General features: G+C 37.0%; 1 long non-coding RNA gene and 1 pseudogene across 1 annotated transcript in view; one reads left to right on the forward strand and one right to left on the reverse strand.

The window, feature by feature from the left end:
- LOC115514110 overlaps positions 1–16889 on the forward strand; it is a 352463-nt gene that overhangs the window by 226692 nt on the left and 108882 nt on the right. The gene's annotated exons all lie outside the window — the stretch shown is intronic.
- LOC115514108 lies at positions 6005–6791 on the reverse strand (annotated as a pseudogene).

Consider the following 16889-nt stretch of genomic DNA (forward strand, 5'->3'; position numbering starts at 1 on the left):
TGAACTCACGGACGGTGAGATCGTGACCTGAGCTGAAGTCGGACGCTTAACCGACTGCGCCACCCAGGCGCCCCAAGACTGGTTCAATATTTAAGAATCAGCCAGTGTAATCTATCATATAAACAGGCTAAAGAAGAAAAGTCATATGATCATATCAATTAATGCAGTAAAAGCATTTGACAAAATTCACCACATATTCATGACAAAATTCTCAGTAAAAAAACAAAGAAAAGCAAAGCATAGAGGAGAATTTCTTCATCTTGATAAGGAATATCTATTAAAAAAATAAAACCCTACAGCTAAATTATACTTAATGGTGTGACGGGATGCTTTCCCTCTAAAAGCAGGAAGAAGGTAAGATGTTCATATTACCACACTCATTCAACATAATAATGGAAGCTCTGGTCAGTGCAATAAGGCAAGAAAATTAAATAAAGAACATACAAATCACAAAAAAAAAAAGAAACAAAACTATTCTTGTTTGCAGATGACATGATTATCTACATAGGAAACCCCAAAGAATGTACAAAAAGCTTCTAAATTGTGGTTGTAAGCTTTAAAATTCATAGAGGTATATAAAGAACCCAGAATACTTGAAACAATCTTGAAAAAGACAGTGTTGGAGGACTCACAATTTCCATTTAAAAACTTATAAAGTAGGGGCACCTGGGTGGCTCAGTCAGTTAAGCATCCAACTTAGGTCATGAGTCGGGAGTTTGAGCCCCAAGTTCAGCTCTGTGCTGACAAAGCCTGGAGCCTGCTTCAGATTCTGTGTCTCCCTCTCTGCCCCTTCCCTACTTATGCTCTGTCTCTCTCTAAAATAAAATAAAGCAAAACAAAAATTTAAAAAACTTATTATAAAGCTAAAACAATCAAGCCTGTGTGGTACTAACATAAATACACAAATATAGTCAACAGAATAGAATTTAGAGTCAAGAAATAAACCTTTACGTTTATAGCCAATTGATTTTCAACAAGAGTGTCAATATAATTGGATGGGAAAAGAATAGTCTTTTCAACAGTGGTGTTGGAACAATTGAATTACATATACCAAAGATTGAATTTGGACCCCTACCTTACCCTTACCTCATCATATACAAAAATGAACTCAAAATTGATCATAGTCCTAAATGTAGGAGATCAAGCTATGAACTATCTGTGGAAAGCATAGGAATAAATCTTTGTGACCTTGGATTAAGCAATGGTTTCATAGATATTATACCAATTTACAATGACAAAAAGTAGATATATTGGAATTCATCAAAAGTAAAACATTTGTGATTCAAAGGATATTATCAAGTAATTGAAAAGATAACCCACAGAATGGGAGAAAATATTTGTAAATTATATATCTGGTAAGGAACTGGTATTCAGTATACATAAAGAATCCTCACGTTTCACCAATGAAATGTTAATAATCCAACTAAAACTGAGAAAGATGTTTGAATAGACATCTCTCCAAAGAAGTTACTGTATAACTGGCCAAGAAACAAATTAAGTTTCTTAATATCATTAGTTTTTAGGGAAAAGCAAATAAAAGCCACAATGAGATACCACTTCACACTCACTAGGAAGACTGCAATAAAAAGGATGGACCATAACAATTATTGACAAATATCTGGAGAAATTGCAACCCCCATACATCATTTGTGGGAATGGAAAATGGTGGAGACACTTTAGAAAATAATTTGGCAGTTCTTCAAAAAGTGAAACAAAGTTACTGTAGAACCAGCACTTACACTTCTACGTATATCTCCAAGAGAATTAAAAACACATGCCCACACAAAAATTTGTACACAAATGTTCATAGTAACATTATTTATGATAGCCAAATGTGGAAATAACCCAAATGTCCACCAATTAATGAATGGATAAACAAAATGTAATATATCCATACACTGGAATATTATTTGGCTATGAAAATGAAGTGCTAATACAAGCTACAATGTGGATTAATCATGAAATATTATGCTAAGTCAAAACAGTCACACACAAAAAGCCTCAAATTGTATATATATATATATATATATATATATATATATATATTAATTTTAAATGTTCAGAATAGGCAAATCTATAAGATGGAGAGTAGATTAGCAGTTGCTAGAGGCTGTAGGAAAGAAAAGATGTGAAGGGACTGCTAATTGAGGTGGGCTTTCATTTTGGGGTGATGAAATGTTCTAGAATTGCAGAATTGTATTTAATATACAACTGTATAAATATACTAAAAATCATTGAATTGGACAATTTAAAAGGGTGAAATTTATGACATGTGAATTATATATCTCGGTAAAAGTTTCATTAAAACAATAATAAACTTAGTCATAGCCTTTAAAGATTGTCAAATTAAAAATGTTTATGTAAAATCATACTTTAATTAGAAGACTAACATGAGCTGCCTGTGATATACACCCTTCTCCACAACTAATCTTTGCACATTGGAGAAAAAGCATGGGCTGTTGAATTAGATAAATGAAAGCTTTATACAAAGAGACATTAAGGAATACCAAGGTCTATTTATATTTATCAAACAATTGCTGATTTTAGTTTCAAAAACCTTATAGTAAAATAAGCACATCATAAATTTGGAATACCTCATAATATAATAAGATTTCCAATTTTCAAATTAACAGTAAACTAATTATAAAACATCCTGAACAATGTGAATATCCTATCTGTAAAATCAGTGGGAATCTGGTAAGTCAATACATACATACTTTCATTATATCAAATTTTCATTTAAGAACTTTGAATATCTTTTTGACAAGGACAGACTCAGAGAGTTATGAAAGTTTGTTAACATATAAACAATGTACAGATGTTAGGAAAAATACATACGTCTTCTCCAAATTAGATAAATCAGTCTTGCTTCATGCGCTGTAGTGATTGTATTTCTCATGTTGATAATCGTATTGATAGTTTATAATAACGAGAACAAGCCTTCTGTGTTGTTCTTGATCTTTGCTTTTACTGTTGTTAATTTGTTTTATTGTCCATTATGTGGAAATGAAGAGGAAGCAAGGGACTAGAATAATTGAGTTGGTCAATACTTTGTTTTGTTGCCACAGGCTTCCTATTTTGGATGTCAAGAGAGATCCCTCTGCCTCCATCTTTACTGGCCTCATCTATGTAACTAGGTCCGCATTTTGTTTATTCTTTTTAGTGTTGAAATCCTTCCTGGGTAGCAAGACCTGCTCCTCACATCTTGATTAACTCTCACAAAGTTGTTTTTCTGGGAGGGTGGACCTTTTTAGGAACTGGTCTCTTGCCCACCACTCCCAGTGAATTATCCATCTGCTAATTGCTTCCATCTGCTATTTGACCCCTGATAAACATGAATGAACCTTGAAAACATTACACTGAGGGGAATAAGCCTGTTTCACAAGACCAAATAGTATGATTTTGTTTATATGAAATGTCTTTAATAGGCAAATCTATAGAACAGGAAGTAGATGAGTACTTGCTTAGGTCTGCAGGGATGAGGATACAAGAGAGTGGTGGCTACAAGATAAGGAGTTTCTTTTCTGAGATAATGAAAATGTTCTACAATCGACTATGGGGATGATTTTACACGCCTGTGAATATACAAAAAGCCATTAAATAATATACTTTAAATGTGGTGTGTGGGGGCGCCTGGGTGGCGCAGTCGGTTAAACGTCCGACTTCAGCCAGGTCACGATCTCGCGGTCCGTGAGTTCGAGCCCCGCGTCAGGCTCTGGGCTGATGGCTCAGAGCCTGGAGCCTGTTTCCGATTCTGTGTCTCCCTCTCTCTCTGCCCCTCGCCCGTTCATGCTCTGTCTCTCTCTGTCCCCAAAATAAATAAGCGTTGAAAAAAAAAATTAAAAAAAAAAATAAAAAAAAATAAATGTGGTGTGTGAATTTTCTATGTGAATTACATCTCAATAAGGCAGTAGTTAAAAAAAAACAAGCAAAACTGAAAAAAAATATTGATCTCTGTTGGAAACAAGTCTAAATTTACAACATCGCTGAGTAACATTCCTGGTAGGTCCTTACATCTTTGTTCTCCTTCCATGCCCACCCCACCACACATGCACACACACACACACACACACACACACACACACACACAACCTGAGCTACTTCAGTTTCTCTATTCTTCCTTATTCTCTATTCTTCCTTATTCTTCCAGTTTCCTCCCTTTCCTTCTGATCCACTGTTTCACGGGTCCTAGTATACCTGGTAGTTGAGTTTTCCAAGTATTCCTTGGTTTGAGATGTTGTCCACACTCTTCCCAGTGTTCTCTATAAATTGCACAATGTCTAGTCACATTTAAGGCTGTCATAGCTGAGACTATTTTACTTCATGATAAAAGCAGTATGTTTATTGGACCTTAACAGGCTTACTCCATCCAGAGTTTTGGAGAAAGGTTTATACTACAGTAGCACAAGACAAGATATGGGAAGGCCTTTGCAGTTTTTAAGAAAATAAAGTAACTTTGCTCCAGCAGGGTTTGGGTGAGTTGGACACTAGAAAAGCAAGAAGGGACAAAAGTGTTGGGGAAGACTTGTATCCCATGCTGAGAAATGTGGGAAGGGGATAACCATTAGGCAGTGGGGAATCTCTGAGTGTTTGATAATGGTCAAATACTAGAAGATTTTTTTGTATCTGTATTATTTCAGTGCTTTTTGATACTTTCTAAATCTATTCTCAATTTGTAGCATATGGTCACACAAAACTAATTTTCTTCCCTTGAAATGATCATTTCATGTTTTAAAACCATCATTAATTTAATTTTATACAACTCTAATGGTTATCATGAGTCACATTCGTTATCATCATTATTATTATGTAATTTTGGGGTTAAATATTAACTAGGCTTTTAAATTTCTAGCTAAATATTTTATCGCAGACCCTTTGATTTCATGCTAGTTGTTTTGTATCCATGACTGAACAACCTGAATGTTTCCAAATTTTTGGCACAAAGGCTGCATAATTTAGAGATAAAGAGCTTCTTTAAAAATTAAAAAAAAATGACAATCTATAAACATAAAATTGCTAAATGAAACTAATACAAAACTCTTAGGAATCACAGTGATCAAATTGTGAGATTGATTAATTTGCAAATCATAGCATATAAGCAAGATAACTTTTAGTCATGGGCTCTCTGTCATATTTCTCCTGACACAATTTTAATAAGATTCAGACAGGATCCAGAGAATCAGTTTTGATCCCTGCCACTCTATTTTCCCTTCAGCCCATTTAGATAATTATTAACTTAGCTATGCTAATTATCATCACTCTATTTATGAGCAGTCTTTAGAACGTTCTCAGATGCAAGTGATTTCTACTTCTCCTTAAGTCCTAGATGTTTTCATTGTCACTCACTTTTTCTTCCTACTTAGTGTCTAGTACACATCATATGTATACCTTATATCCTTAATTATTGATAAGTATTATTGATACTTCAAGCCCTAATCATATTTTTCTCCATCCCCCCATTGTGCTTAGTAGAGCATCAGCAAAGAGTAGGCACTCAAGTGTCTTTGAACAAATGAATGATATATTTTTCTCATTATCTTCTTTTAAGCTTCTTTCTCATAGCAATTCCTCCTTTCAGCTGTGCACTGAGATCCCTTTAGAAATTATTAGCATCCATTATATCTCAATGTAAATTATCAAATATCTATTTTGAAAAGGCACTCTATTAAGAGGCTAAGAGATGGACAGATAGAAAAGACCCTCAAGGAGACTATATATTGATGATATATATGTTGGTAATAGTAGATTATATATAATCTTTCAAAAACCAAAGATGATGAAATTAGAGATTGCCACAGATATGTTTTACACATCTTTGTTACTAATTTTTAAAAATTGAACTAGAAGAAATTTTCAAAGACTGACTGGAGCCCATCTATTTCAGATAAGCAATCTGGATTTGTCTGTTTTTATAAAAAGAATGTGTCTTTTTTGTGCTATTTTGACTTTTTTTGAAAGAGAACTTTTTGTAACTTTTATGTACAGAAAATTCAACAGCTTATGCTTAGCCCAATTTTGTGGCCAGTTCTTTAGCCTTTTCCAACTTGGCAATGTGAGCCACTGCCTGTGGACCTAGGATATTGCGTCCCCAGTGACAGCATATCTCATCATATCTGTCATTGTAATTGGTCCTGATAGCTTCCACCTGCTTAGCCAGAACTACAGCTCTTTTGTCTTCCGAGTTAACCTGTGTGAAGGTGACAGTAGTGCAGGTCTTCCTGTGGACCAGATGTCCTAGCTTGGCCTCCTTTCCCTTGATAATGCAGTAGAGAACCCCCATCTTACAACACAGGGCACACAGGAAGACAACCACCTCAGTGGGATCCACATCATGTGCAATCACCGCCAGCTGAGCCTTCTTGTTTTCCACCAAGACGGTGACAGTATTAACCCCAGCTCAAAGGACAGGTGACCTCTTAGAGGGGACATCACCTTTGCTGGCAGCTTTCTACTCAGCCTGGAGCAACAATCTTTGCTTCTTATTTGTCTCTGGTCTGTATCTGTGGGCCAGCTTAAGCAGTTGAGTGGCTGCTTGGTGGTCCCGGGCCTGGGTGAACTGGTTAATTATGGGAGGCACTTTTAGACATTTATAGAGAATATCCCTTTGCCACTGCAGCCTGATTGGTGACAAAGCGGATGAGGTCCCTTTTGGGCTGGATATCCTGTCTAATACCAAAATTCTTGGGCCTTTTCTCAAATAGGGGATTGACCACCTTCTTGGCCTCCTGCTTCCTCATGTCAGCAGGAACAGGGTTGCCCATCTTGTTCTTAACCTTCTTTCCTTTCAGCATCTTGGATGACTGGAGCTGTGCTTTGATTTTTAAAAATTTTTCTTACTTGACTATAGTTAACATGCAGTGTTACACTAGTTTCAGGTGTATTACAACTTGGCGATTTGACAAATTCATACACCGTGCTATGTTCACCACAAGTATAGCTACCATCTATCCCATTACATTGCTATTACAATATCATTGACTGTATTCCTTATGCTCTGCTTTTTATTCCTGTGACTTGCTCATTCTATAACCGGAAGCCTATATCTCCCTTTCCCCTCTACCCATTTTGCCCCCACCCACCCACCCCACACTCCTCCCCTCTGGCCACCATCAGTTTGTTCTCTGCATTTATAGTTCTGATTTTGTTTGTTTATTCTTTTTTTTTTTTTTTTAGATTCCATTTGTGAGTGGAATCATATGGTGTTTGTGCCACTTTCAACTGATACCATTAACAGATGGGTTCCTTTAACTTAGGGTCACAGATCAAACTTATTCATCTTGTCTTTCTCTAATCAAAATTATGGTTTGGTTGACAATTTAAGAAACTATTTTTTAAAGTTGTTTAAAGGTTGGTTAACTTAACTGCTTTAAACTTTTGAAATTCTCAGTTTCTATATAAAGTGTATGGCTCATGATCTCAGGATATATACAGCTGTTGCAATTGTTTTTCGTGCCTCATTGTCAAGTGACATAAAGGAGGAATTTGGCGGCTGGCTTTAGAATTCTTTTTCTGTAAACTGATATGCAACACATTCCAAAATAAAATATCTAATATGCCCGTAATTGGTAATGAATTTGGAATTTGGGATACACAATATAATTGCTACATTTATAAGTTACCCAACAGAAGGAAGCAAATTCTAGATCTTGCTGATCTTCATCAAGATTTAATAGGTAACTTGGTTGCCCCAAGGGTTTCTTGGCTGGTGAACAATCTTGGCTGATGGAAAAAGATTCCTTTGAAATGTTGTGGATTTGTTTCATAATTTAAATTAGTCCAGGACAAGGAAGAATTGAGGACAGAGGATAACTCAGTGAAGAGATGGACCACTGCAAAGGAGGAAGAATCTTGCAGCATAACAATTCTGGGAAATAAGAAATTTGAGCAGGTCAGTCAGTATAAACCCAAGTATTTGAGGATTTGAGTGTAAAATAAAAATCTAAGAGCAAGGACAGACCCTTTCCGGATGGTTAATCATAAAGTACAAAAATTAGCTGAGTTAAAAGTCTTTGCTGAAAATAGGAATGTGTGATCTTTTAGAGGTTTAAAATCTGTGGCGGACTATCTGAAAAATACAGCAGTATTTTGGTGCTGCTAGGACAGGGAATGTGGAGAGGGTACCTGATGGTGGGGAGTTCTCCTCTTACAGCCATGTGCAGCAGCCTCCACTAGATTAACAGTCCTGGCCTCCAGCCACACACTTTAGTCACTCTCCCCATGAAGAAGGCATGTGCTGTCGCTTTGCTGGATCACAGGTGTTGATTCATTTCTCCCCTGGGGCAGAATGGGGAGGGGTAATATATACAAAGGCATCATTTGGTGTTTGATTATTGCATTTCTCCCCTCTCCACTCCAGATGAATATGAGGTAAAGATCCTTTATATTTAGAACAAAAAAAATTGTTTTTACAGAAAAATTACAATAGTATAGGGTTCCCATATAGCCCACACCATTTTCCCTGTTAGTAACTTCTTACAGTATTAGTATGGTACATTTGATACAATTTGTGAACCAATATATTGATACATGATTATTAAATAAAGTCCATACTTGATTCAGATTTCCTTTTTACCAATTCCTTTTCTGTTCCACTGAGAACAAACATCATGTGACATTAATCATTGTGTCTCCTTAGGCTCGTCTTGGCTCTCACAGTTTCTAAGACTTGTTTTTGATGACCTCAGTGTTTTTGAGGATTATTGGTCCTGTAATTTGTAGAATGTCTCTCAGTTGTGATTTACGGGTATTTTTCTCACAACTAGAATAGGATTATGTGTTTTGGAGATGAAGATCACAGAGGTAACATGCCATTCTTATCACATAATATAAAGGGACAAACTATCAACTTGATTTTCACTATTGATGTTGACTTTGATCACCTGGCTGAGGAAGTGTTGGTCAATTTTCTCCACTTAAAACTTGTCTCCTTTCCATAATGTATTATTTGGAAGGAAGTCATTATGCACAGCCCACAGTTAAGAACTAGGGAGCCCTGCTCCACTTCTTTGAGGATTGTTCAATGTTAACATTAAGCGTTTGATACATGTGTTGTGCAACATTTTTACAAAGGAGTTGTGCTGTTCAGTTACTGGGGATATTTATGAACTTAAAAGGCAACTGACAGAATATTGTGGTTTGGGTAAATGTGCAGAAATGGGTAAGAAAGAAAATTTATTCTTTCATTTGCTGGACATTTTTTGATCACTGACTCTGGTTTCAAACTTGATGCTGTATCAAAGACTTGCCCTCAGAGAGGTTATTACAGTTAAGCACAATAAATAATTTTTAAAAATCTAGGGGCTCCTGGGACTCGGTCAGTTGAGCAACCAACTCTTGATTTTGGCTCAGGTCATGATCTCATGGTTCATGAGTTAGAGCCCCACGTCAGGCTCTGCAGTGGCAGTGTGGACCCTGCTTGGGATTCTCTCTCTTTGTGTCTCTCTGCCCCTCCCCCACTCACTCTCTCTATTAAAAATCAATAAATAAACATTTAAAAAAACCAGCAAAGCTACAGTAAAACATGAGAGCAAAAATTTAACATGAAACTTTTTGTTGCCTGAAGGTACATTTCTACAGACTAGAGCAGTGTTTCTCAGGGCTTAGTGGGAATATAGTGCAAATTGACACAAAAAGGTGGATCTTTCAAGTAGCCAGAATATGACCCTGTTGATGTCCTAGAGAAGAAGTATGGTACATAACTCTTATCCTTCACAGGTGGGTCCCCTGCAGGGCCTGAGGGCAACATGATTCCCTGTGAGATAAACAACTAACTGACTGGGCCAGTGAAAATAATTCTCTCATCTTATCCAAATGAATTTTTCACAGTCTGCCTGTTTATTCATACCATTTCCACTTGGATTAAAATAGTGCTTTTATTCACTTCTTTAATTATTATTTGGGCTTTAGAGCTTCACCTATATAACCTAGACAAGAAGTTCTCAAAGAATATTACAAATCACCAAGTCACAGGATATCGATAGATAGTACACACACATTGTTAATCTTGGAATTCATTGGGTTTGATGAAATCTGAGGTTTATTTTCACTCTTTTCTTTTATATTAATTAGAGCTAAAATAAGCATGACTAGAATCAGGAGTTTTGTGAGTGCCAAATTATTTGTTTTCTGCTACTTCCATGTTGAAAGAGCCCTGATACTGTATGGTGTCCAGCTTTGCCCAAATTGGCTCCCGGCTAAGTTATGATTGTTATAAATCTACTACAATGCTCCTATTCTTCTAGCTAGTAGTTGGTTTAGGGTGAGTTCTACCCCATTTCTGATGGAGACTTGAGGGAGGTCAACTGAGAGTAGAGGGCTTTGGGAAAGAGTTTGTATCACTCCTTAAATTAGATGAACAAGGAAGAGACTTTGTATATTTTCCTGTATGATTGAGTCCCTGGTCTGTAGCCATTTGTGAGCACAAAGGATGTTAGCTTGGGAGAGTCAGACTTGCTAAGAATGGCAAAACAGGAAAATGAAGAGAAATTTGGTGCCATAATATCATTGAACAACTGAATTAACAAACACTGGACCATTTGTTTGTGAGATAACAAGTTTTCTTCCTTTTTATTTAAGCTGATTGGGTCAAGCTTATTTTCTATTTGCAACCAAAGCATTCCATAAGAATGGTTATATACATAAAACCACACGTGTGAAAGAATTTAGGGCTATTTAAGATATTTCAAAGATAATTTTGGCTTTAAGTGTTTTTTCAATGTATGCTGACTTTAGAACCTAATCCCTACTAAGAGACAATTCCCCAGAATGTTCATTGATGAAGGATGGTAATCTTACTTCTTAGTCTAGCATCTACCTTATTTTCTTTTACATATTTTGAGTTAATGTCCTAACTTCTGTTTCCCTTGTCTGGAAAGTCCACTCATTGGGTGGACTTCATTGTATCTCAATACTATCTTTTGGACAAGGATAAACATCCGGCCCAGTTCAGGCAACTTAGATGCTTTCTCCAGGCTATTTGGATTTGGGTCTCTGAGACATGGGTCAGTTTTTTTGCTTTTTGTTTTTTTAGCTCTTTCACTGAAAAGGAATGCAAATTAAGATCTGGACCGACCATGTTTGGCCTTACACATGACAAAAGAGAGAAGGCAATTAGGCAAAAAAAGAAAAAAATTGAAGGGAGAGAAGCAGGAGTAAGAGACCACATCAATCCAGAGAGACAGAGAGAGTAATTTTAATGTCCATTTTCTGGATCTATTTGCTTCTGAGGGCTGGCCTCGGATTTCATGAAATAAGTTTATATTTGCTAATGTTTCATACTGCTCATTAAAAGAAATCGAGGGAGTCTATGTTACTTGCAACCTTTTGATACTTGACTAAGGTACTTGTGAACTAAAAGAGACTTAATGGGATTTGATTTTCCTGTTTTGGTAATGCCACACCAATCGGCATTCTCTTATGGCACTGATATCAATCTGTCTTGCATTAGAGCAACTTGGTGACTTACATAATCTACTTAGTAGTGTGTGAGTTTAAGAGAAAAGATTAGCCTTATTAATTTTTTAATCTATTAAATCATGAAGTATTATCCTTTGTCTATAACAGAAATTTAAAATACTTGTTGAAAGAGAACTATTGCCTGATGAAGGAGTAAATGGGATTTTCATCCTTCCAAATTAAATGTTTATTTCAGGTATCTTAGGAATGCCCTGAACCACTGACTAAAGACATATCCAAATAATCATTTTGTTTATTCAAAGTTATTTAATACAATTAAATCATTTTCAGCACTAACCAGCATTGTTCCCTAGGAATATTTCAAAACCAAACAAATGCCATTGTAAGTTTTAAAATATTGTTGGAGGTTAAGTAGTTATTTTTAAAACAAACATGTTCGTTTTTTTTTTTGTTTGTTTGTTTTTTGGTTTAAATGTATTTTTTTTATTTTTTTTAACATTTATTTATTTTTGAGACAGAGAGAGAGCATGAACAGGGGAGGGTCAGAGAAAGAGGGAGACACAGAATCTGAAACAGGCTCCAGGCTCTGCGCCTTCAGCACAGAGCCTGACGCGGGGCCCGAACCCACAGACCACGAGATCATGACCTGAGCCGAAGTCGGCCGCTCAACCGACTGAGCCACCCAGGCGCCCCATTCTTCTAATGGTTTAAAAGAATCTTGTCATCAATTTGCCTGCATCCACTCTACAAACATACAAACAAAAACTCAGTTACAATTTGAACTTTTTTCTAACAATATTATGAAGTTGAGTTTTAGAAGTCACTTGAATATACATGCCTCAATTCTGTGCCCAGCTTGTTTTTTTTTTTTTTTTTTTTTTTTTTTTTTTTTCTGTGAATCTCTGAGCTTTTATTTTTTTTTTTCTGTGTTCTTTTTTTTTTTTTTATGAAATTTATTGACAAATTGGTTTCCATACAACACCCAGTGCTCATCCCAAAAGGTGCCCTCCTCAATACCCATCACCCACCCTCCCCTCCCTCCCACCCCCCATCAACCCTCAGTTTGTTCTCAGTTTTTAACAGTCTCTTATGCTTTGGCTCTCTCCCACTCTAACCTCTTTTTTTTTTTTTTTCCTTCCCCTCCCCCATGGGTTCCTGTTAAGTTTCTCAGGATCCACATAAGAGTGAAACCATATGGTATCTGTCTTTCTCTGTATGGCTTATTTCACTTAGCATTACACTCTCCAGTTCCATCCACGTTGCTACAAAGGGCCATATTTCATTTTTTCTCATTGCCACGTAGTACTCCATTGTGTATATATACCACAATTTCTTTATCCATTCATCAGTTGATGGACATTTAGGCTCTTTCCATAATTTGGCTATTGTTGAGAGTGCTGCTATGAACATTGGGGTACAAGTGCCCCTATGCATCAGTACTCCTGTATCCCTTGGATAAATTCCTAGCAGTGCTATTGCTGGGTCATAAGGTAGGTCTATTTTTAATTTTCTGAGGAACCTCCACACTGCTTTCCAGAGCGGCTGCACCAATTTGCATTCCCACCAACAGTGCAAGAGGGTTCCTGTTTCTCCACATCCTCTCCAGCATCTATAGTCTCCTGATTTGTTCATTTTGGCCACTCTGACTGGCGTGAGGTGATACCTGAGTGTGGTTTTGATTTGTATTTCCCTGATAAGGAGCGACGCTGAACATCTTTTCATGTGCCTGTTGGCCATCTGGATGTCTTCTTTAGAGAAGTGTCTATTCATGTTTTCTGCCCATTTCTTCACTGGGTTATTTGTTTTTCGGGTGTGGAGTTTGGTGAGCTCTTTATAGATTTTAGATACTAGCCCTTTGTCCGATATGTCATTTGCAAATATCTTTTCCCATTCCGTTGGTTGCCTTTTAGTTTTGTTGGTTGTTTCCTTTGCTGTGCAGAAGCTTTTTATCTTCATAAGGTCCCAGTAATTCACTTTTGCTTTTAATTCCCTTGCCTTTGGGGATGTGTCGAGTAAGAGATTGCTACGGCTGAGGTCAGAGAGATCTTTTCCTGCTTTCTCCTCTAAGGTTTTGATGGTTTCCTGTCTCACATTTAGGTCCTTTATCCATTTTGAGTTTATTTTTGTAAATGGTGTGAGGAAGTGGTCTAGTTTCAACCTTCTGCATGTTGCTGTCCAGTTCTCCCAGCACCATTTGTTAAAGAGGCTGTCTTTTTTCCATTGGATGTTCTTTCCTGCTTTGTCAAAGATGAGTTGGCCATACGTTTGTGGGTCTAGTTCTGGGGTTTCTATTCTATTCCATTGGTCTGTGTGTCTGTTTTTGTGCCAATACCATGCTGTCTTGATGATTAGAGCTTTGTAGTAGAGGCTAAAGTCTGGGATTGTGATGCCTCCTGCTTTGGTCTTCTTCTTCAAAATTCCTTTGGCTATTCGGGGTCTTTTGTGGTTCCATATGAATTTTAGGATTGCTTGTTCTAATTTCGAGAAGAATGCTGGTGCAATTTTGATTGGGATTGCATTGAATGTGTAGATAGCTTTGGGTAGTATTGACATTTTGACAATATTTATTTTTCCAATCCATGAGCAGGGAATGTCTTTCCATTTCTTTAAGTCTTCTTCAATTACCTTCATAAGCTTTCTATAGTTTTCAGCATACAGATCCTTTACATCTTTGGTTAGATTTATTCCTAGGTATTTTATGCTTCTTGGTGCAATTGTGAATGGGATCAGTTTCTTTATTTGTCTTTCTGTTGCTTCATTGTTAGTGTATAAGAATGCAACTGATTTCTGGACATTGATTTTGTATCCTGCAACTTTGCTGAATTCATGTATCAGTTCTAGCAGACTTTTGGTGGAGTCTATCGGATTTTCCATGTATAATATCATGTCATCTGCAAAAAGCGAAAGCTTGACTTCATCTTTGCCAATTTTGATGCCTTTGATTTCCTTTTGTTGTCTGATTGCTGATGCTAGAACTTCCAGCACTATGTTAAACAACAGCGGTGAGAGTGGGCATCCCTGTCGTGTTCCTGATCTCAGGGAAAAAGCTCTCAGTTTTTCCCCGTTGAGGATGATGTTAGCTGTGGGCTTTTCATAAATGGCTTTTATGATCTTTAAGTATGTTCCTTCTATCCCGACTTTCTCAAGGGTTTTTATTAAGAAACGGTGCTGGATTTTGTCAAAGACCTTTTCTGCATCGATTGACAGGATCATATGGTTCTTCTCTTTTTTTTTGTTAATGTGATGTATCACGTTGATTGATTTGCGAATGTTGAACCAGCCCTGCATCCCAGGGATGAATCCCACTTGATCATGGTGAATAATTCTTTTTATATGCTGTTGAATTCGATTTGCTAGTATCTTATTGAGAATTTTTGCATCCATATTCATCAGGGATATTGGCCTGTAGTTCTCTTTTTTTACTGGGTCTCTGTCTGGTTTAGGAATCAAAGTAATACTGGCTTCATAGAATGAGTCTGGAAGTTTTCCTTCCCTTTCTATTTCTTGGAATAGCTTGAGAAGGATAGGTATTATCTCTGCTTTAAATGTCTGGTAGAACTCCCCTGGGAAGCCATCTGGTCCTGGACTCTTATTTGTTGGGAGATTTTTGATAACCGATTCAATTTCTTCGCTGGTTATGGGTCTGTTCAAGCTTTCTATTTCCTCCTGATTGAGTTTTGGAAGAGTGTGGGTGTTCAGGAATGTGTCCATTTCTTCCAGGTTGTCCAATTTGTTGGCATATAATTTTTCATAGTATTCCCTGATAATTGTTTGTATCTCTGAGGGATTGGTTGTAATAATTCCATTTTCATTCATGATTTTATCTATTTGGGTCATCTCCCTTTTCTTTTTGAGAAGCCTGGCTAGCGGTTTGTCAATTTTGTTTATTTTTTCAAAAAACCAACTCTTGGTTTCGTTGATCTGCTCTACAGTTTTTTTAGATTCTAGATTGTTTATTTCTGCTCTGATCTTTATTATTTCTCTTCTTCTGCTGGGTTTAGGCTGCCTTTGCTGTTCTGCTTCTATTTCCTTTAGGTGTGCTGTTAGATTTTGTATTTGGGATTTTTCTTGTTTCTTGAGATAGGCCTGGATTGCAATGTATTTTCCTCTCAGGACTGCCTTCGCTGCGTCCCAAAGCGTTTGGATTGTTGTATTTTCATTTTCGTTTGTTTCCATATATTTTTTGATTTCTTCTCTAATTGCCTGGTTGACCCACTCATTCGTTAGTAGGGTGTTCTTTAACCTCCACGCTTTTGGAGGTTTTCCAGACTTTTTCCTGTGGTTGATTTCAAGCTTCATAGCATTGTGGTCTGAAAGTATGCATGGTATAATTTCAATTCTTGTAAACTTATGAAGGGCTGTTTTGTGACCCAGTATATGATCTATCTTGGAGAATGTTCCATGTGCACTCGAGAAGAAAGTATATTCTGTTGCTTTGGGATGCAGAGTTCTAAATATATCTGTCAAGTCCATCTGATCCAATGTCTCATTCAGGGCCCTTGTTTCTTTATTGACTGTGTGTCTAGATGATCTATCCATTTCTGTAAGTGGGGTGTTAAAGTCCCCTGCAATTACCACATTCTTATCAATAAGGTTGCTTCTGTTTATGAGTAATTGTTTTATATACTTGGGGGCTCCGGTATTCGGCGCATAGACATTTATAATTGTTAGCTCTTCCTGATGGATAGACCCTGTAACTATTATATAATGTCCTTCTTCATCTCTTGTTACAGCCTTTAATTTAAAGTCTAGTTTGTCTGATATAAGTATGGCTACTCCAGCTTTCTTTTGGCTTCCAGTAGCATGATAAATAGTTCTCCATCCCCTCACTCTGAATCTAAAGGTGTCCTCAGGTCTAAAATGAGTCTCTTGTAGACAGCAAATAGATGGGTCTTGTTTTTTTATCCATTCTGATACCCTATGTCTTTTGGTTGGCGCATTTAATCCGTTTACATTCAGTGTTATTATAGAAAGATACGGGTTTAGAGTCATTGTGATGTCTGTATGTTTTTTGCTTGTAGTGATGTCTCTGGTACTTTGTCTCACAGGGTCCCCCTTAGGATCTCTTGTAGGGCTGGTTTAGTGGTGACAAATTCCTTCAGTTTTTGTTTGTTTGGGAAGACCTTTATCTCTCCTTCTATTCTAAATGACAGACTTGCTGGATAAAGGATTCTCGGCTGCATATTTTTGCTGTCTAGCACCCTGAAAATCTCGTGCCAATTCTTTCTGGCCTGCCAAGTTTCAAAAGAGAGATCAGTCACGAGTCTTATAGGTCTCCCTTTATATGTGAGGGCACGTTTACCCCTTGCTGCTTTCAGAATTTTCTCTTTATCCTTGTATTTTGCCAGTTTCACTATGATATGTCGTGCAGAAGATCGATTCAAGTTACATCTGAAGGGAGTTCTCTGTGCCTCTTGGATTTCAATGCCTTTTTCCTTCCCCAGATCAGGGAAGTTCTCAGCTATGATTTCTTC

This window comes from Lynx canadensis, chromosome B2 (assembly GCF_007474595.2).
Source record: "Lynx canadensis isolate LIC74 chromosome B2, mLynCan4.pri.v2, whole genome shotgun sequence".
NCBI lineage: Eukaryota > Metazoa > Chordata > Mammalia > Carnivora > Felidae > Lynx > Lynx canadensis.